This window comes from Lissotriton vulgaris, chromosome 8 (genome assembly GCF_964263255.1).
Source record: "Lissotriton vulgaris chromosome 8, aLisVul1.2, whole genome shotgun sequence".
Lineage (NCBI taxonomy): Eukaryota > Metazoa > Chordata > Amphibia > Caudata > Salamandridae > Lissotriton > Lissotriton vulgaris.
This window is the reverse complement of record NC_141696.1, coordinates 861,275,845-861,297,881: the sequence shown is the minus strand read 5'-3', so window position 1 is coordinate 861,297,881 and position 22,037 is coordinate 861,275,845. Positions and strand designations below refer to the sequence as shown.

Below are 22,037 nucleotides of genomic sequence, written 5' to 3'. Positions count from 1 at the left end.
CACGCACACACCCCTACTGCCACTCATACACTACCACACTGTTACAGCCACAAAGCCACTCGAATGACATATGTTAGAAACAGTATCACTCATTGGTAGTAAAGACTCAGAAACGTTTATGGAACACTTATACTCACTGGATGATATCATCAGTGATGTCATTGGAGATGTAATCAGTGATGTCACTGGCCTTGTCATTACTCTTGTAATATGTGTGATCATAAGCAGTGCATGGGAGGGTGTAAGTTAAAGTTAGCTCAGGTAACTATAACTGCTGAATTTCCATTGTTTTGTACGAGTGAAATCTGATGCCAACTACAACGTCTATGTAACTTTTGGTTTCTTCACTGAATACCTCTATTCAGCCTGCCTGCTTGCCCGCCTGCCTGCCTGTCTGTGTATATATTGCATTGGGGCTAATTTAAAGTGGTATCTCTGTAGTCCTCTTAACAGGTGTCTCTAAAACGGAATCTGTTGTAACTAATCAACTAAAATTAAGTGAATTGAAATTAGCTCCTTTCTTTTCCGTTTTTACGAAACCCTCAAGCAAACTATGTTTTTTTTATCCTCCCAAAACGTCATCAAGCTTCAATGTTTTGTTATAATTCTAGCTTTCACTTTATAGCTCTTTCCTGTCGCTGTAAGTTTTTGCAAATATTTTCTTGTTCCAAAACGAATCGTTTCGTGCCATTTTTCTCAGTAAATAGTCATTCTGATTATTATTTTCTAGTTCCAAACTTTATCTTTTTCGGTCATGGAACAAGGGACCTCCAATAATGTCTTCCACTCCCCTTTAAATGGGAAAATCTCTTGTGTACACACACACCCCTCCCCCGCAGGCTGCTCTTAAATTAGGAGGAATCAAGGGCCTTGAATGGCAACTGTGCTTATGTGCAGAGCGTGCCTTTTGTTAGCTTCTCAGCTGGAATTTCTAGAAAATCCTGCTTTGGCTTTGTTTATCTCTTTCGACCCGTATGACCTATTAGCTCGTGCGTTGGAAACTGCAGCAAGTGAACACTTGTAGGCAGATGAAGAAGGCAGGACTACTTTCTAAACATCTTTCGGTGTTACTCATGGTTGGTGAACGGCTACACCGTCTCTGGTGAAATTCTCTGTAGGCTTTAGAGAGACATTTAGCGAATGAGGTATTTGAGGCCCAGAAAGAGGATACAGATTTTCACTACTTCAGACATTGTTAAACAGGACATATTTACGCGAGAGACATCTATCTGTTTAGAGCCATCGTTGTGTTTTGTTTTTCCCAAACTGTGACGGGCACTCTTCTGTGTATAATAACCATTCGACCAACAAATGGAAGGTGTCTAGACTGTCGAATATTAAGTGTGTGGACAAGATAAAGGGTTCTGTCAGCTTCGTACATGTTTTGTAGGATTTAAATGAATGCAAACAGGTAGGAGTAACCATTGCATATCAAGGAGGATAGAACTGATATGGTTATAGTTCTCTAGGCGCTAATAAATGGGGTCAAAGTGTGATGAGCGGCCTTTAGCGGGTAATCGTGAAGCAAAGACCACAGGCCCGTGATGAAGGAGTGACTACAACTCCGAAACGCGTAGGACATCGTGCCTGAATAAACTTGCACTACAATACTTGTGGCCGCGGCTCCTTTGTTGTCAACTCGTCGTGAGTGGGAGGAGTTCTAACATTGGTGACAGTGTGCGGAATGTATATGTATATGTATATATATATATATATATATATATATATATATATATATATATATATATATATATGTATATATATATATATATGTATTGTTTTCCAAAGTGCCCGGCAGCAAAGAAGCACTCGACAGCAGCAGGTATGTGACCATACTTTAATTTTATGCGTGAAAGTGACATTTCATCCGTCATTTGCAGCCTTTCACCAACGCGTTTCAGTGCTGTCCGCTCCTTCCTCTTGGGTGTAATGGCTACTTGCAGTTAATTTCCGGCTTTTGCACAGTCACATGCAATCGTGTCTTAAGTAGTCACCGCTTAGTAGCGCGATTTCATTACAGTGCATTATGGGACTTGTGGTAATTGACCTGCCGATTTTCACCCACAGTGGGTCCTGCAAGCTTGCCATATCAATTTAAGGGTTCACAGTGGTTAGTGGATTCCCTGTGACATAAAAAGGCACTCCAGTGTGCCTCGGTATGATCTGCTTCCCTTCATTTGTTTGCGCGCTGCTGTGCCATCAATTATATATAATGCATATTTGAATAACGAAGCAAACCACATTCACTGGATGATGTCATCAGTGATGTCATCAGTGATGTCATTTGAGATGTCATCAGTGATGTCACTGACCATGTCATGAATGATGTAATATGTGACATCATCAGCAGTGGATTGCTCTCTACTACTCACTCTACAACTTACTCTACTACTCTCTACTACTCACTCTCTACTACTCACTCTCTACTACTCTCTACTACTCACTCTACTATTCACTCTACTATTCACTCTACTACTCTCTACTACTCACTCTCTGCTACTCTCTCTACTGCTCTCTACTACTCACTCTCTACTCTCTATTACTCACTCTCTACTCTCTACCTCTCTCTACTTCTCTCTCTACTAGTCTCTACCTCTCTACCTCTACACCTCTACCTCTCTACTTCTCTCTACACGCACACATATACACATATATATGCATATGCATTTATATATATGTATGTGTACCTATATATATATACATATATAAACATATATAATCTGCATATCTATATAAATACAAATATAAATGCATGCATAGATATACATATATGCATACATATGCATGTTATTTACATGAAAGTTTTAAAAACACTAATAAAAGCAAAGCTAAAAAGCCACCTCATTACAAACAGAATGGCTTTAACTTAAACGAGGGCGAGATCTATTGCATTTTCAATGCTTGTTTACTTTGGTTCCATCAAGAAGGCATTCAGATGTGTCACACATTTGCCATAAATTCTGAATGTTACCACTCTAGTTGCTCATTAGATCACTGTAGTAAAGCTACTGCTCACCAGGGAAGTCTGCTGCTGGTGTTCAAAGTGCATGTTTCAGTCTGCATGTCAGAATTTTTTTAATGAAATAGAAGAGGATTTGAGAAGTCACTCAAAATGTGCCCTAATTTTTCTTTCTGAAGCACTAATCATACTTTCTATGACAAAATGAGCCCCCTCATTTTGTTCCTTTTTAAATTAAATGTTTTCAGACTTACCACTTCATTCCAATCAAGATGGCTTCTGGTGTGCCATACTTTTGTCAAAAGTAAGACTGTTAGCGCTCTAGTTGTTCTTTAGAACACTCTGGGACATTCTGTCATTGGGCTATACTTGGGCTACATCTGGATGATATTTGGGCTACATTTGGGCTCTTTTGTCTCTGGTGGCCATCTTGGGAGACTGCATGTTAGAATTTTTTAATGAAGTAGAAGAGGATTTGAGAAGTCACTCAAAATGTGCCCACATTTTTCTTTCTGCAGCACTAATCATACTTTCTATGGCAAAATATACCCCCTCATTTTGTTCCTTTTTAAATTAAATGTTTTAAGAGTTACCACTTTATTCCAATCAAGATGGCTTCAGGTGTGCCATACCTTTGTAATAAGTAGGACTGTTAGCGCTCTAGTTGTTCTTTCGAACACTCTAGGAGGCTGCAGTAGAACACAAAGGAATCAACTGACCGTCTCTGTCCTTGTTGTATGTACATGTTTTACTGAGAATGTCAGACTTCATTCTCACATGACTGAGAAAGATAATGTGTATTTACAGAAAATATGCTTTCAGTTTAGCTTATATATCCCCTTCCAAACCACTGTGGGAAAAGCATGAGATAATAGTTTTCTTTCAAACATGATTCATGATATTCCAGCAGAAGGCTTTTTCACATGGTAAAATCACCTTAGAACACACCACAATTCCTAAAATGAGTATGGTACCATCAACAAATGATTTATAATGTAACTATTAACTACAATGCTTTTTAATGAGGTGCTATCATGTATATTTGTCCCAAGATGGATGCCAACACTTCTTGGATGAAGTGCTGACAGCTAATCAGATTTCACGATGAGATGTGTGGTTATGCTCCACCCAGATATATATGTGTTTTTGAAATTAATTTTCATAAAAACCACTGGAGCAATTTTCACCAAATATAGAAAAGGCACTTCTGCGTACCAGTCCCTACAATTTTGCAAAGTTTGGTGTAATTCCATTCAGAGGTTCGGGCTGTAGCCTTGTCTATTCGTCCTATGGAAATTAACATGGGGAAAACACGTTTTGGGACCCCTCTTTTTTCTCGGCCCCCGCATGACAATCCCCCCCGAAACTGCCAGGGAAGAAGCGGAGTGGAGCTGGCCTAAATTTTGGAAAATTACATGCAAATTTCTCAACCGGCGCCAAAGTTATTCCCAATAGAATGTTGCGGATTTCCTATGGTAGCTAGGTCCTAACTATATATACCTACTGGCTATCGCCAGTAGGTAATATATATATTTATAAACGTATATATCTATGATCCTCACTTATCATTACAATAATGTACAGTGTGGTTATGATGTGCAAACAACAACTGGAATAATGGGGGGGGTTTATGCATGGCTCATTTCTAAAACGAAATCATTAAATTTACTGCATGTGATCTGTAAGCAAATTGCATTTCCCGTGGCCACTTAGCTGTTTCAATGAAGCCCTTATCTTCTGATAAAATTCACTTAGAGCATGGCTTATTATCAAAGAACTCGTGATTCTGCTTGTGCTTTTCATTTACTCAAAAGACAGGATTCTGGAAAAAACAACACTATCCTTTTACTCTTAATGTTCAATAAACCAAACATTTCGAATAATGTTGAATCCAATTATTGTCTTAGGGTACCTTACAATATATGGGTTGTGGAGGTGTGCCTGTTAAGTAAAATCAGACAGAACCTCTCTAAAGGAGCAGACTATCTCCACATCTAAATAACATGTATTTCAAATGTAAACACATATTGATTTTAACATTCTTAGTGCCAATGGTTAAATCTGTTCTTAGGCTAGGGCTCCTTGGAGCTCTTATCAAGGGGCAGAGTGTTTTCTTTCCACTCATTGTGCATGAGTTAGCATGTTGCCATTGTCATGATGTGCAATATATATTGTTTTATACAATGGATATAAAAAATTCTGCATCAACCCGCAGAATCCAAAAAATTCTAGCATAGGTTTTAGGCATATTATTGTGTGTATTTATGTGCCTTTGTATGGTGTGGTGATAAATATACAAATAACAATTAAATGGGAGGCGAATACATCTTTTATGCTTAAAACTGCTCTCCTCATGAACTAAATACTATATAAGGGGTTATTAAATGGAGGAAACTATTATCAATGCTCTATTATGGATGTGGAATGAGGACAGCACACCTTTTTCTGTGTTGCTGTTTCTTATAGGAGATTCCATGCCCATTCAATATTCTATTATTTTCAAAGTTCTCAGTCACAGCAGACACTTATAAATACAAATAAAAAAGCATCTGTTTTGTTCTTGCAAGCATTTAATCATTCATATTGAGGCCTGCTTCTATAATATACATCAGAGAGTTGTATGCCCAAACTTTTCCATTCATTTGTCCCCAGTTCATAGAGCATTTACAGTATATGTGGACCGTCTGCATGCTCAAGGTTCTAATATATACAAAGTACAGTTTGATGTTTTGAAATTCATTATTTCATTGTTCCCACTACGTTTTTTTGCAGGTTACATCCTCAAGTTGGTTGTACCTAAACCACTTTATTTTGTCATAGGCCTTATCACTCAAATCCTAATTTCTTTGATTCTGAAAAGACTCAGGATGCATCTTTATTTCCAAGGAGTCAGTTCATTTACACTACTCAGCACAGATTTCACAGGGGAGCTTGTCGAGAGAAAAAAGTCTGTATTTGTATATTTTTATCACAATTTCACTGGGAATTCAGTTTTTTTCCCACTGCAGCATGTAACTGGGTGTTTTACAAATTCACCTCCATGTATAATATTTGTTGTGATTATTTTCATTCTTTACTTTTTGCTGCTGATTTCCCTATTTTATGTTCCTTGTATCTATCAAAATGTTCTGATGTGGTCTTTATACTAAATAATGCAAACGTAATCTACAGTAAGGTTTAGGACTATTGATAAAAGTGATATGATCATTTACAATGACACAGTTGTATTCACTATCTCGGCTCCATTTACGAGTCCATTGATTATACATTGGATAGAACATCATAAGTTAGCAATGGAAAAATGAATATTGCTGCTTCGACTGTGCATTTGAACATACGAGACAATTCTTTATTAATGCAATTTATCTGCTTGAATCTCAGGAGAATGTTTTTTTTTTTTTATATATTTCGATATACTTTGCATAGCAGAAATTCCAATTACAACACTCACGTGGAACGCCTCCACCGGAGTCAATAACGTTTCTATGAACCCAAATTGCTTGAAAAGCATCTCTACCCATGATATACCAAAGATTTCCAGGAGCACCATCAGGTGGTCGGTACTCAGGTAGATTATGTCCCAAAACCTACCTAGCTGGCAGTGTCACTGGGAATCATGAATTATGAGTCACACTGCCACAAACAACTGTCCCTTTAGAAATGGGACCCACAGGCCACCACTGGGGTGCATTTCCCCCACTCGGTTTGTTATGATGGCAACTTCATTCAAGATACACTGCTAATGATTGAAATGGTAGTCACATCTCTCCTGTTGCAGATAATAGTGTCACTCTCTAGCCCTGAACCCACTTCTTATTCAACAATCTAATAGATGAAAAAAGTGGAAAAGTGCTTTAATCCGAGAAGAGGATGTCAAGCTGGGAATGGATCTGCTCCAGAAAAGTTTCATGGTAAATGAATTCCTACTGTGTATGGGTCAAAAAAAACGGAACGCATGGAATCTGTGAGATCAAAGGTCTCAATCAAAGCTTGTGCGGCACACAAACAAACGGGATTTAAAATCAAACCAGAACTGCAGCACTAATGCTGGTAGGACAAATGGAATTAAGAAGGTGAAAAAAATGCCAAACCCTCAGTGACCTGATCATCAGCGTGTTCTAAAGCAAGAAGACATAGGATGCTATTGTATTAGACCCAGAAAGGAAACTGATGAAAGAGAAGATGGGGAACAATGATCATGGTCTTGTTGAATAATGGGTTAGCATCGGGAGAATCCTGCATCAGGAAAGAAGGAAAGAAAAGCTTTGCATAATACTTCTTGAACCCAGGTTTTACCAGATGTTAGACAAGTAACAGTGAAGAAGAAAAGCAAATTTGTAGCAACTAGACTTCTGAAATGTAGTGGTTGTTCTGATTGCTGGATTTAACAGCTATTTCTATTCTTTTTTTGATGCCCCAATCACCTAATCACCTCTGTAGCTTTATTTCTCAACTTAAACAACTTTTCTTTCATTTTTTGTTGAAAAGGAAGCAACACTGGTTCACTGTGGCATCATTTAAATGCAGTAAAGACTGTAGGGACAGTAACATTTTGAGATAAATACATAATTCCTATCAGTTAATGCATTGGTTCCATCTGTAATGCAGAGAAACCAAAGGTTTTTAGACTAAAAAAAACGTTGATAATTCGTATTGGTTTTTGAACATTAAACAGCAATAGGGTGCGGAGTGCTCAAACAAGATCAGAAGATGTTAAGTGAACAACAATGTGAAAAACCTCTGAGTATAACGAGAGATAAAAACCACTGGAACTTTGGACAATAACTGAAATATAAAGAAGTCCATCCAGCCTGTTTTAGACAGTATTTTTCTCGACTTAGTGGTTTATTTTAACAACTGGATTTCTTTACATGGCCGGACTACTTCAACTCCTTTACTGCCAAACCGGGAGGCAGGGACTGCTTCAGCTTCTCTGCCTTTTCCTTGTCTGTAATTACCAGTGTGTACAAGTACTTGCTGCAGCGCACCTTGAACTTCATATTGTCCTTGTTTTTCTTGATTTTCACAGATTTAGCATCTTTTCTCCTGGCTGTCAGCAGGAAGTCTTTGATCTCTTTGATTTTGCGAGGCATGGTTCTAAGTTACTGCTGACCAGGAACTGCCAGCGATTGACCTATTTTCTGTAACATTGATGCGTTTCGACTCCTTGCAGTGATACGGGAGACTGCATGCATTTGTGTTTATTGCAGGCAATGCTTGTGTGATATCACAGAAATCAACAGTAAAAACTGACCCACCTGGCCATAAAACAGGTCAACAAACTGCTGAAAAAATGGCCCACACGTTGATCTGTCAGACCAGCCAATTGGGCACTGCCTGATTGCCCTACAGGCCAGTCCTCTCATTAGTAGCTCGCACTGCATGCCCCAGCCTGACCCTCTATGCTGTAGAGTCTACAGAGTAGAAAGCCCAACTTGTCAAGAAGTAAGCACAATTCTGACTTTGGTAAGCTCTCTCCTCCACTTTACCAATAAAACTTACAGTTATTGATTTATGAAAAAGAACTAGTCTATCTTGTGACAGCTTCCCCAGTACCCTCTGCTTCACGGTTCTTCATGCGAGTCAAAAATTCTGACTTGATTTCTTTTCACTGGCTGGGTGATGGCCAAAAGAACAAATGTAAGTTAAAACCATTTGTATATTGGATTCAATCCCTCACCCACGAACAGGGCGTCACATTTCGCTTGCACGGTATGGCCTTTTTAAATTGAACGTATTTGTCAGGTTGCCAGTTTGTCACATGGTTTCCTGAAGCACTTTGTGTCAACCTACGTTGAAAATTTGCATAACTGGTTTGGGACCTACTCTGTTGCTGGCATATTATTACTCATTATGTACACAATTTTGATTAGAAAGTCACAGGAGAGAGTAGGGAGCAGATTGCGCCACATCCAGCGCGAGTCAACACAAGCAGATGACCCCCTCTCCCATTAAGAGTACTGACATCAAGATTGCATAAGGACCACAGCATATAGTACATAAAACAGCTCCTACATTTGGGGTACAAATACATACTTGCTTATGTTTTCATACATTATTCTACAATTGACTCATCAGGTTTATATGAAAACAATCACCCCCTTTGGTTACGAAAGAAAGCAAGAAATATGTACTAGGCTCATTGTCTACCAGTTAGATTAAAATAGATCATATTATTGGAAACGACACAGTGAGAAGGAAATGCATGTGGGCCAATGTACAACTATATTCAGAAGGGCTGGGTGCAACAACCAGCTATGTCTTTATTCATCTGCAAAGCAGAGTCCACCCAAAGAGCTTGACACAAAAAACAACAACTGATCTGAACAACCCAGCTATGTTTTCAGAACATAGAATATTAATATATATGAGATTTGTGTGCCTATAATATTTTTTAATTTTAAAAGAGATTATTTGCACATTTGTTAAACAGATTTAAAACTCAATCAGATTAAGATATCAAGATGATTAGCAATCTCAGCCTTATGTCCTTCACTAAAAACACAATCATTCCCTGATTCACAGCAAGAATGTAATATTATTTTAGTATACAAACAAGGAAGAGTTCCAGTAGATTATGGGAACAATAGGCCTATTTCACTAATTAATATAGCCTCAGAGACAGCCGTAGCGGGCTCTACCGGCCATTAAGGGACCGTTCCAGCATTGAAGGCCTGAGCCAAACGTGGGTAGAGCCTGCTATGGAGCACGCTAAAGCTAATGGAACATTCTGCCCCTAGAGTGCATAATGTTCTAATTTGTAAATCAAAGACCTCAAGGAACCTGAGAGGGTTGAAATTCCCTGGGATTCTGTGAGGCCTTTGTTCACAGCTGTTGCTGTGATCAAACTTTGAAATGTAGATTCTCAGGGCTTCTACTAGCCATTAGAAGCCCAGAGCACTCCATTGTTTTTTTAAAGGAGCACTCAACATACCAATGTTCTATTATAGATGCAAAACCTATAACAGAAATATAGGAAATTGGCTCCATTTGATTATCGAGAATTAGTGCATCATGATTAATCAGGTTACTTTAAAAAAATTATGCAGGAACAATATCAAACCGGTGGTGGATATTCTTCAAATAGCATAGATGAAACTAGAGCATCCTCTATGAGCTTTGATGATGTAGAAATGCTCTTCACAACGTAAACATGAATCATGTATATCAAATGTTTAATTTAATTATCCTAGAGGCAGACTTTTGCACCAACATAAACGCCTTAAATGCGAATTTCTCACTCATAAGTAATACGAGTTGACTACTTTTAGGAACTTTTATAGTAAAAAATGGCACTCACCAGGGACGTCCATTCCTACCTCTGTTGTTCATTCTAGCATTGGAACTATCAGCTACAGTGATCAAGTCAAGCAGTAGTATTGGGGTAAGATCTTGAGAATGCAAACTATTCATGTTTGTAGAGGACAGGCTAATAACAACTTATCCAACAAATTCATAATTTTTCTTGTTAGTGCTAGTTGAACCTGTAGGATTGGTAACCAACTACCTGGTCAATTGGAACACGTCTACCTTTATACCTATATCATGATATATTGGGTAACAAACAATAAATCAAAATCTTTATTCCGCCTTGGCCATAAAAGTAAAAAATAGATTATTGTGAACAAATAATTGTAGTAACATTTTTTATACAGTATAAAGCAGTAGGAGCAAAGCACAATCCTATTCCTTTCTCAAAGAACGATAAACTCATATCTTTTCTTGATCGCTACTGCTCTTCTTATGAAATTAGGTACGGCAAAACAGGTATCTATAATGAAAAGATTTTGCAAAAAGGTCAAGCTCTCTGTGTGACTTCTTAGATTGGCTTTCCGTAAAACAGGAATTAAGAACTCACGTCCAAGAACAAAATAAAATGGCTAGTACTTTGTTCGGTGAATTTGCCACACCGGCAGGGCAGTAAATCATGTGACCAGACGCACTGAACAGGAAAAGTTATCTTCCAATGTATCATAAAAAACTAAAAAGGGAGAGATAGCATAGGATTTGTGACCCAAGCAAGGTATGGTTCTACATTAGCTGTCATAGAGATCATTACATATCCTGTGATAGCTACCATGGACTGTTTTCTGAAGCCTTAATTGCGAACAATAATTAAGGAAACACAATTTAACTTTGACTTTGAATTTTGGCTGATCAGAGCTGGCTTTTCAAACAATTATTTCATACCTATTAATTCAATCAGAGATTTAGTATCGAACTAGCCATGCCACTGGATTTATCCTGCACTTAATCCTCAGTAATAGTGGTGCAAGACCCAGAATGTCTTTCAAGCAGGTAAGGCCTAGTTCTTCAGGGCAAATCAAAGTAGCAATCTCCAGGGGAACCATTAATAATCTCTGTAACAAACAATTTTCAGGCCGCTGGAGAATTTCAGAGTTTGCCAACTCCCCATAAACCTGCGCCATATGATCCTGCAGTGATATATTTAGGTTTATATAGATTGATCATTTCTTTGATGGGTTTCTGCATTGACATTTCTTTTGACATATTGTGCCCTTGAAATTAAGAATGACTTCGAGTTAAAGGAGGAGTTAAGAGAATCTCTAGGTAGTTAAAATGGCTTACTTTCTCCAAGACTGAGATCACCGTAGTGAAGGTTTTTCATTTGGTGTTGTGGGGCTAACTTGTCATAATGAAGGATTTAGTGTGTTTTATCCTAAGATCTAAGTTTCCCGTGTAGAGAGAAAATGAAACCAATAGTTTTGGAGCCCATTTGCCGCACTGGCAGTTAATACCGTGTTGGAGCAGGGTTTCGGCGTAAAAAGAAACCTGCTCGGATTTAACCCTCTGTAACATTTACTAACGGTGTGCAGTGAAAAATTAACAGAAAAGACCTAAAACAAGTGAAAATGCTACAACACAAGTGCGTACTAAATTACTGAAGTAGGCCGCAAAATGCTTTTTGACTAATGTAGAGCAAAAAGAACTAATGTTGCTTTAGTGCATGTTAATAATGACAAGCTAGGAAATAATAATAATTACCCTGGGTTGCTCAGGGATAAAATGCAGCATTGGGTTGGTGCGTAGAGGAAATCATTTACAAGTGAATAATAAATGTTTGGGTTTGTTTCTTGTAGAAGAGTGGCTTTCTATTCTACATGACAAATAAAGGGTTAAAGTTGAGAAATAAAAAGCTAGAAATTAGAGGGATGAGAGCAAGAGGAGAAATGGAACGTTACCTTGTCCTTTGAATCCTGAGTGCTTGACAAGAACTTTTATGAAAGAACAAATGCGGCAAACGTAGAAGGAAGCTTTCTCTGCAGAGAGGCGCTCAGCGGAAAATATACAAAGTATATTAAAGTGACCGTAGAAGAGGAAAGAGATTAAAGAAGCCCGGACTTGAGTTTCCTGAGGTGGATGCTGATATCATCTGAATGAACAAAGCAATGAAGTCTTTAAAATCGATGGACATATGAGTGGTGAGACAGAACACCCTTTTCCTTAACCAATCAAATGTGTGAAAAGACCTATGTTAGATACTTCTGTGGGTTGGTCTGTTGGGTTTAGGGTATAATTGAGGTACCTGGTGGGAGGGATATAGGCAGACATTTTTGCTGACCGTTGGGGTGAAATCGTCGTATGTCGTCGGTTTGCTGTTCCCTCCCGTGTATCCTGACTTTAGTCTTTGCGACTTGAAATATTCTTGAGGGGCTCTTGCTGTTCTCGTGGCCAGAGAATAGCATTTCCTAATTGGGTTAGTATTAGCCTGATATCTGAATTTGCCTAACCTTTTGCAAATCCGTTTGTTTTTGAGTCCTTTGTTTCTTCTCCTATCCACTCCTTTATTCATTGTCATTAATTGGGAATTTGTCATTTTCTCTTCCGATGGTCTTTGCCTTGTGATGATATATGATTTGTGCTGAAGATTTGTACTTGATGAGCATTTATTCACACTATTTAGATAAACATTATAAGACTTAAAAATTAGTCAGTCTTTATTAGAAGTGTCTTTATTTTGGAGTATTAATTTATCTAACGTAATCAACTAAATAAAGATTACATCGCCAGAATTAGTATCAGTAAATGGAAATTGGTAAGTTTGTATTGACATTAGAATCTCACTAACCCAGCGCAAAGGGACTTGTTGTGTAATGGAAATTGGGCCCTGTCTTTGGAAAATTATAAGTTTCTGAGCGCTGGATCAACGGCATCATCTGCAGAGACTAACATGGGGCTTGTTTGACCATCCATTCGGGGAATGTCCTTACCTACCTCGGACAGATGTTTAGAAATGTATTTCATATTAAAAGGTCCCCCTTTTTAAATACCAGAACAATTATAGCAGTCTGTCAAGATTCAGAAATCTGTCCCTTTACTGTGCTCCTAAATACGTTTGTTAAAAGGGGTGCCCATAGATCTGGATTTGATTTGTCCACTGGTACCCCATCTGGGCTTGGTGCTTTCCCCAATGCCCATTTCTAAATTGCATTTACAACTCCACCTACCTCTGTATTTAGCAATGAATCCTGTATACTTGTGCCAGACAGATTTGGGTCGAAGGTAGGGGGGTGCTGAAAGAAGCAGTGTCTTCAGGTTGAAAAATAAGTGTCAAATAGGCCTCTCATAAATCTGCAGGCATCACAACTTTAAGTTTCAGCACATCGTTTTCTGGATGATTATCTATCTCCCAGAGCAGCTTAATATTCTTAATGTGGCAACTTTTTGAAGATCTTCCCATGCTAGAGTCTCCTCTACTGTGCTACCGGTGTCTTTCTATTCTAACCTCTGGTGTATATATAGAGCTAGCTAGACATGAAGGTATCAGAGCACTTTACAGAATTCAGAGCAAAGCAATAATCCACTCGCTGAGAACAAGGTGCACAACAATCTTAGGTTCAAGTACATACGAAATATATACAAAGAAAACATTGTTAGGCAATGAGGGTGGAACACACAAAATATATACACTGAAATATAGTTAGGCCATGAGGGAGGATTCCTGTTTGTGGTCAATTAGCACAGTATGAGTCCAAGGAGAGAAAAACTTTCTAGACAATAGAAGCAAACAAAAACAGCCAACTGTTCAACAGGGTCTGAACTGAAAAATAGAGCTTATTAGAACCAAGTTCAGATTGCTCATGTGTTCCAGTATGTGTTGAGGAGATGGACTTTCAGGTCTCTTTTGAGGCCAGAGAAGGAGGGGTTGCATTGTGGGTCCCTCTGGAGAGAGTTCCTTATGCTGGGTGCACTTCCAGAAAAATGGTGAGCCTGTGTTCATTTCCTTTTTAGTTTGGGAGGAAAGAGAAAAAGTGTTTTGGAGCTTCTCAAGAGTATGGGTTCTTCCGGCTTTTGTGAGTTTATTGTCTAAATCTTCCGGGGTGTGTGAGTGAAGGGCTTTGTGTGTGATACAGGCACTCTTGTAAGTTCATCTTCCTTTGATGGGAAGCCAGTTGAGGGTCTTGAGGTCAGGAGTGATGTGTTCAAAACATTTAATATCTGTTATGAGCCAGGCTGCCATGTTTAGTACTGATCTGAAGGGTGCAAGGTGGGTATTCAGGGTCCCAGTGAGGATAGCATTCCTATAGTCAAGTTTGGAGAGGACCAGAGATTGAACAACCCACTTGAGATCATCAGAGGCAATGAATGGTTTGATTTTGTCACTGGGTGATTGGATTTTGTAGTAGAGTTGAGTGTTGTCACCATAAAGGTGATATTTGATCCCTGCGTGCTTCAGGATGATAGTAAGGGGTTCCATGAAGAGTTTGAAAAGTGATGGGGAGAGGATTGAGCCCTGGGGGACAACATACGTAACAGGTGTGGGTTTAGAGAGGCAAGACTTGATTTTGATTTGTTGTGAACAGTGTTGTAGGTAAGATGTGAACCATTTTAAAACTGTGCCATTGATACTGAAGCGGATCTTCTGTGACTCCAGTAAGGTTGGGTGATTAACTGAATCAAAAGGAGCTGATAAGTCAAGTAGGTAAGTAGGCATATCTCCTTCGTCTAAGGATCTATGGATGTCATCTGAGATATTGAGCATGGCGATTTCTGTGCAGCAGCCTTTCCTAAACCCTGATTGGAAGGAGTCAAGTAGGGTGAATTCCCCTATATGTAGGTTGAGTTGTTGAAAGACACATTTTTCTATAGTTTTGGTTAGGAACGTGAGGTTGGATATAGGTGTGAAGTTGTTGAGATCAATTGGTTCTGCCCTGGGTTTTTTGATATGGGTGTGATTTGACCAAGTTGGAGGGAATTAAGTAGACACCCCGAGATGAGGAAAGTATTTTGTCCAACTCAGGGCGATGATATGGTTTAGATTATGTACTATTTTTGATGGGAAGGGATCATTAGTGTGTGAAGCGGGCATTAGTTTTGCAATAATATTGAAGACTTCTATTTCTGTCATGGGTTTGAAGTCCGACCAGTTTGCATTGTTTTTCACTTGGGAGTTAGAATGGATGCTGTTTGTTCCATTTGGGGTCATTTGACAATTGATAAGCTCAGGTGGTGAGACTACCGTGGAGGGGGGGTGTCAGTGAGGATAGTTAGTAGGGGAGATAGTGTTGTGACTTGAAGGAAGGATTGCTCAATTTTAGTGATTTTGACAGGGAAGAAGCTGGCAATTTCATCACATTGTCCGTTAGAGGCTATTATTTTGTGTGGGGAGGAAAGTGTGGTTTGTTGTTAGACAATGTTAAAGAGCTCCTTGTGCCTTTTCTTTACACGGTCAAGTTGGTTGCGGGAGAAAGAGGCTTTCACTCTGAAAATGTCCTTCTTGTAGGACAACGTTGCAGATCTACGTAGAGTTAGATGGCATGATGAGGAGTTTTGTCCCCATGTCCTTTGTGCTTGTCTGCGTTGTATTCTTTTGTTATTAAGACCTGAGTTAAACCAAGATTTTGATTGGATTGATCTAAGTTGTTTTTATTAGAGCGGTGCAACTTGGTCGAGAACTTGTATTATCGCTGTGTTGAAGTGGGCCGTGAGATCATTACCGTTATTAGTGGGAGGGTGACATTGTAGTTGTTCATGAATCTTGGATTCTAGTTCCGTAATTGGGACTTGTTTGAGGTTTCACCGCTTAGGTTTATTTGTTAAGTCTGTGTTTGGTCTGACATTGGTATTGATATTGAACAGTATGAGATGATCATCTAACCAGTTAATGGGTAAGATGGCACTGAGAGAGACCAGGGCATTTTTTGTGATAGTCACATCTAGAGTAGTGCCTTTGATGTGTGTTAGTTCATTGCAGAGTTGTTTTAGGTCGTTCATTTTAAGAAGGTTCATGAGGCGCCGGACTGTGGTGTCTTCTGCGTTATTCTAATGAAAGTTAAAGTCACCCAAAAAAATGTCCTTCGTGTCAGTTAAGGAAAACTGAGTTAGTAGGTCAGATAACTCTTCTGAGAAGAAGGTGAGATCACCAGGAGGGTGGTAGATGGTGTGAATTTTGATAGGCAGTCTTTGCCTTTAAGTTCAACACAGAGGTGTTCAAAAGTAGAGTATTCTGCGTTATTTAAGATGGAAAGATGAATTTCAGCTTTGTGGATTATGGCTAGACTGCCACCTGTTCTTTCAGGTCTATCATGTCTAATGATGGATGGAGTAACCAGGTCAAGTATGGCAGTAGAGTGGTCATTGAGCCAGTATTCCATGAGGAAAGCGATGTTCCCTCACTGAGTATGGTTTCAGTGATATCTGTAGCGCGCTGCGCTGCCAATCTATAGTTGTTGAGAATGCAAGATACAGGGCAGGGATTATCTTTAGCGGATTGTGGTGTATGAATTGTGGTGTATTGAGCAGGAGGTCTGAGCAACTTTATAATTACAGGGGTTCTATTTATTCCCACTATTACTGGGATTGTGAAGGGAGGATTTGGGACCATAGTCTGGGACTTGGGGAGGTAAAATTCGCTGAGAGCATCCGCTTCCGGTGCGGATAAGGGACAGTGAGAATGATGGGATCTGTGGGCCAGCCGGCACAGGAGAGTAGAGGGCCAGGGGATGCATTGTAAGGTTGTCGGAGAACCTGTGAGTGACAATTTCCAACTCTCATATGTCTAATTGCAAGCAAGGATGGCCTTGTTGGAGAGATCATGTCTAAGATGCACTAAGTCATTTGGAAGGTAGTCGATTTTATGCTCCATTTGGTTTAGAATCTGTGGGATGTGTTATTGGTGCAATTAAACCATCTGTAAAGGGGATTTTTTACTCCGGGATCCATTTGAAGTTCAATTATCTGAGATTGGTTTGCATAGACTCTCAAAACCTTCTAGTATTCACTAATCCAATCCTGTATGTTGTCTGATAGGCAGGTAGTTACTAAGGCTGAATACTTGGAGACAATCTGTCTGATGAAATGCTCTGGGTTTAACTTTTCTCATTTTATTTTGACATCCTTTTTGTTTGGGCACACACCATTGCTGTATATATCTATTTTAGGGTTTATTAGCTGAGGGTTCAATGCTAGAAGAAGGGGGTTATGATCACTCATACATTTGGCACCAACCATGAAATCAAGGATGGATTAAACAAGTTCATAAGTCATAAGAGTAAAATCAATTTAACTATCCTTGTACTACCGGAGAAAGTCGTACGTTTACTTTTCTCACTATCAACCCTATCATTAGCTAAGACTAGGTCACCTTTAAAATAAGACTATTCAAAGCTTCCCTACATGGTGAGTGTTTAAAGTGGGTAAGGTTTTTTTTGTTTGAATTCGTATAACTACACATCCATTTCCTGCTATACTCACAAAGTGTAATGTTAAAATTGCCTACCAAAAGCAGCACAGTCTTACGTTTAGCTTTCGGGAGGAAAAAAACTACAAGATCATCAAAAGAGTCAAGTGGTTAGAATTATTATAGTAAAAGCTAACCAGCATGTCATATTCCTTAACAGCGGTGAATAAGATAACAAGGAAGAGCAAATCTTAGACAATTTAGTTGAGGAGATTTGAACAATTATAATGTTCGCCAAGCCACCCTTGGCCTTTCCTGCAGAGGAAGAGTGTGCTGGCTCCAAAAAGGTGTGGTGACCATTTGAGTGGATGTCTTCCATCATCCAAGTTTCCTAGAAAGAAGCAATGTCTTCAAGATTTACAAAATCAATCCAATGTGTGTAACAAACACGAATATGAACTATTACCATTTAGGTATGAAGCTAACCAAATATTTTGGCTTTATACTCCCAAAAAGTATACAAAATCTTATTTTACGAAACTTCACCAACTAAACAAAAATCTTGTGGAATAAGACATTGAGAAAGGTCTCTTGGGGCTTTCTCTGGGCGGCACTGGAGAGCATTAATATCGGCAGGGGGTGCATAAAAGCGCTACAGGTCCTATACAAGAATCCCAGGATCCGTGTTCGGGTCATGGGGGGACAGAATGCTATATTAGGCATTAAACAAGGAACCAGGCAGAGGTGCACGTGTTCACCCCTCCTCTTCTCTTTTTATATTGACCCGTTTATTAGGAAAATAGAATCAAATAGAAGTATTGTTCCAGTACGATTGAATGGATGCGAAACAAAGATCCTGGGATACGCGGATGATCTGGCCATTACGACCGCTAACCCCGCTGAGACATTGGCTGAAATCAAACATGAAGCAGATCACTTTGGGGCAGTCACCGGCTTAACAGGGGAATAACTCAAATCGTTATCAATGAGAAGATTAGCCTGCTAGACTCACGAGTGACCGAATCACCTACCTATTTAGGGGTTTGAATTATCCTGCCTGTTTGCTGCTGAAGACGGCTGCTAAGCCTTTGCAAAACTTGAAACTTTGCTGCGTGGCCTGAACTCGCCAAGCTACTGTGTTCTTTGTAGCGCTATTTGGAAGCGCCAGTGCCTCTTCTACATTTGTAGCGCTATCTGTCAGCGCTTGTGAAATCACCGCTCGCGTTTCCCGCTTCGCGGGAAACACTCGCTGTAAAGGGCTTGCTGGCCGGCTTGGAGGACACGGAACATCAACGCCCACAAGCCAGTTGGGCTCAGAGAACCTCCCCGCCACGCCCCCCTCAGCTGGGACAAATTGCGCTGAGGCAGCGCTGAAGTGTGGAATTATCCTGCCTGTTTGCTGCTGAAGACGGCTGCTAAGCCTTTGCAAAACTTGAAACTTTGCTGCGTGGCCTGAACTCGCCAAGCTACTGTGTTCTTTGTAGCGCTATTTGGAAGCGCCAGTGCCTCTTCTACATTTGTAGCGCTATCTGTCAGCGCTTGTGAAATCACCGCTCGCGTTTCCCGCTTCGCGGGAAACACTCGCTGTAAAGGGCTTGCTGGCCGGCTTGGAGGACACGGAACATCAACGCCCACAAGCCAGTTGGGCTCAGAGAACCTCCCCGCCACGCCCCCCTCAGCTGGGACAAATTGCGCTGAGGTAACGCGCATCGCGGGACGCGTCGCGGGACGCGTCGCCGGGCTAAGCCCGGGCAAAGGGCGGGCCCTCTGTGGCCCTCAGTGGCCGAGGTAGGCCGGGCTGGGCCCTGGTATCTTGACTGTTTAGTCGTATGCTTATAGATACTAGTCTGCGTTATTATATTCCAAGGTAATGCTAATACGCCGATAGAAATATAGCCACAAAGTATTTGAACTGTTAGTTTCTCTCCCATTTCACTTCTTGTATATTTATATTATTTTTAAACTGTGTTTTTACAAGACTGGGAGATTTATTGTAGGCTCTGTTTTATTTACGGTACTATGGAGGCTAAGACATTACGATCCGGGAAGGTTGTAATGGAGAATCACGGTACAATATCCGGTCCGAGTCATTTGAGAAAAAAACAAATTAACAGTGTCATCATGAAAGGTCAGATGCAATTAAAACAAATTTGGGAGAAAAGCTTGAATAAATCCCTTGAAGTTTCCAGGAAATCTGATAGTGATCAATTACAGCAATTAAATCCCTGCTCTAATAAGGAGGAAGGTAATGAGGTGGCCCCTATGGTGGAAATGAAAAGGTCACTAAGTCAGTCTAGTGTGGTAGACCTGCCAACATGTCTTGAACATGCGGCTGTTGTTGATCCCCTGTTAATATCGCAATCTTTGAGACATGATACTCTTAAGGGGAATGATACTCTGGAAGAAGATAAGGGTGATGTCTCTATAGCTACCAGTATTGACTTTGAACTCTGCGGAAGATATGTGGATAAGACATCTTTACCTCCCCTAGTAGTTAATAAAACGCCCAGTGAAGAAACACCATCTGGTCTGCTATTATACAGCAGTACCCCCTCCATTAAATCCACAGATAATTTTTCTCCGCTGATTGATGCACAATCCCCTCATTTTAATCTATCGGGGATTTGTCCCCTTACATCTTCAAGTTATCCAAAAAATGATAAACCCATCTCTGAGTCACTCATAGCCCTTGAGCAAATTCTGTCTTCCATACTACTTTTAATGGGTAAATTTGCTGTAAATTCTGATTGTATTTTATCTTCAGTTACTGAAATACTGCAGGCATTGTTGGCACAAAATGTGAAAAATGTTGAAAATGAATCTAAGCCTCTTGTTTCTCCTGCTAATCCTGCGCTTGTTGTGCATCAAGAGGTTGATTACTCTACTGAAGTGAAGGGAATTGCCCCTTTGGGATTACCTATAGAGGCGGAGATTCATAAGTCCCCTAATCTATGCATCTCATCTGCCCTGCCTCTGAGAACGGAACCATCGCTAGTTGAGCAGGAAGAGAATGTGAGTGAAGTACTTCAAACGGGGGGCCATGATCTTTTTCCCATTTTTGTACATGATAAAAAGGAGCGAGAAGTTTTTGTGGGGTCTCCTCGAGCTGCCAAAATGAAAACAAGAGGAAAAAAGGGGAAGCCCATACGTAAACATAAAAAGAAAAGACCTAGACAAATTATTTTTCCAAAACATATAATAACTGAAACGCCCACTCCTATAGAAAGAGGGTATAGCCCACCTTCCGATATTCCGGATAAGGTAGATGTGGAAGGTATCTTAAATGATTCTAATGATACCCCAGTTGAAGTAACTACGAATAGGGTGGTTTCTGGACCAGTAATTGAGGCCCCAGTTGAAGGAACTTCGAATAGGATGGTTTCTGGTTCTGTAATTGATGCCCCTGTTCCCCTCCCTATAAGTGTGGATGTCATACATTCTCCGATAGTAACAAGAGCATTTAATCCAACAGCTCCTATTTTTCTGCCTCAGACAAATGTAGCTAGGAATGTAATACATCAGTCAGCAAAAAGTACTATTTCATATGTGGATACTTTGTCATTGGATTTTCTTCCATTACTTGATTCTGATTTAAGAATGAACAGATCTTGGCTACTTAGCTGCTTTAATGAAATTGAAAGCTTAAAGTTGGTCTTAACAAATGATATTGATTTAGTTCTCCCAATAAGATCCATAAATGGCCAACGAACAAGGGTAAAGTTTTACTCTAAAATAATTGCTAATTTAGTCCTTCAACAAGCAGAAGCCTTTCAACGTAGAGGAATTGACGTGCTACCTTTTGTTAATAAAAATTTGTGTCTTTCTCTTACTGAAAGAAATACAAAGTTGACCTCTGGACAGGATGATTTTCCTATATGTAATAATGACCTAAAAATTTGGCTCTCCAGAGGCAAACGTATGGTTTCTCAGGTCTTTCCCCTATCTGGTAGCACGGATAACCCTCTAGCTGAAGACGCTTCGATGTGGAACTGGTTACCGGGAGTTCTCTCAAACACCACCTCGAGAAACCCACGACCATCTTCACATCTTTAACCAGTGTTTAAAAATTGTTTCTTGGAATGCTGCTGGCTTGTCTAATTGCCCTGAGAAATTTGATTATCTTCTTTCTCTGAATGCGGATGTGTATTGTATCCAAGAAACATGGTATGATACTCTCCCTTATGGAGGGAATGACTACTTCATCCTAGAAGCCGCTGCAACGCCATCTAAAAAGGGCCATGCTAAAGGTGGAATTGCTTGTTTGTTATCCAATACAATACAATGGCAATTCTCACATCATAAGGATGAGAGTAATCTATTCCAATCCATAACCATCTCTAACCTGGATCCCGTTGTTCAACGGTCTTCGTTTATAATATTAAATGCCTACATTCCTCCCGAAGATAATTTTACGTCAGTTTTAAAACGTATGTTTTC

The 22,037-nt window shown here is 39.8% G+C and overlaps 1 protein-coding gene and 1 pseudogene across 2 annotated transcripts in view; both read right to left on the bottom strand.

Moving 5' to 3' along the window:
- GPR143 (G protein-coupled receptor 143) overlaps positions 1–22,037 on the bottom strand; it is a 372,216-nt gene that overhangs the window by 134,689 nt on the left and 215,490 nt on the right. The gene's annotated exons all lie outside the window — the stretch shown is intronic.
- On the bottom strand, positions 7,840–8,052 carry LOC147698120 (large ribosomal subunit protein eL38 pseudogene; annotated as a pseudogene).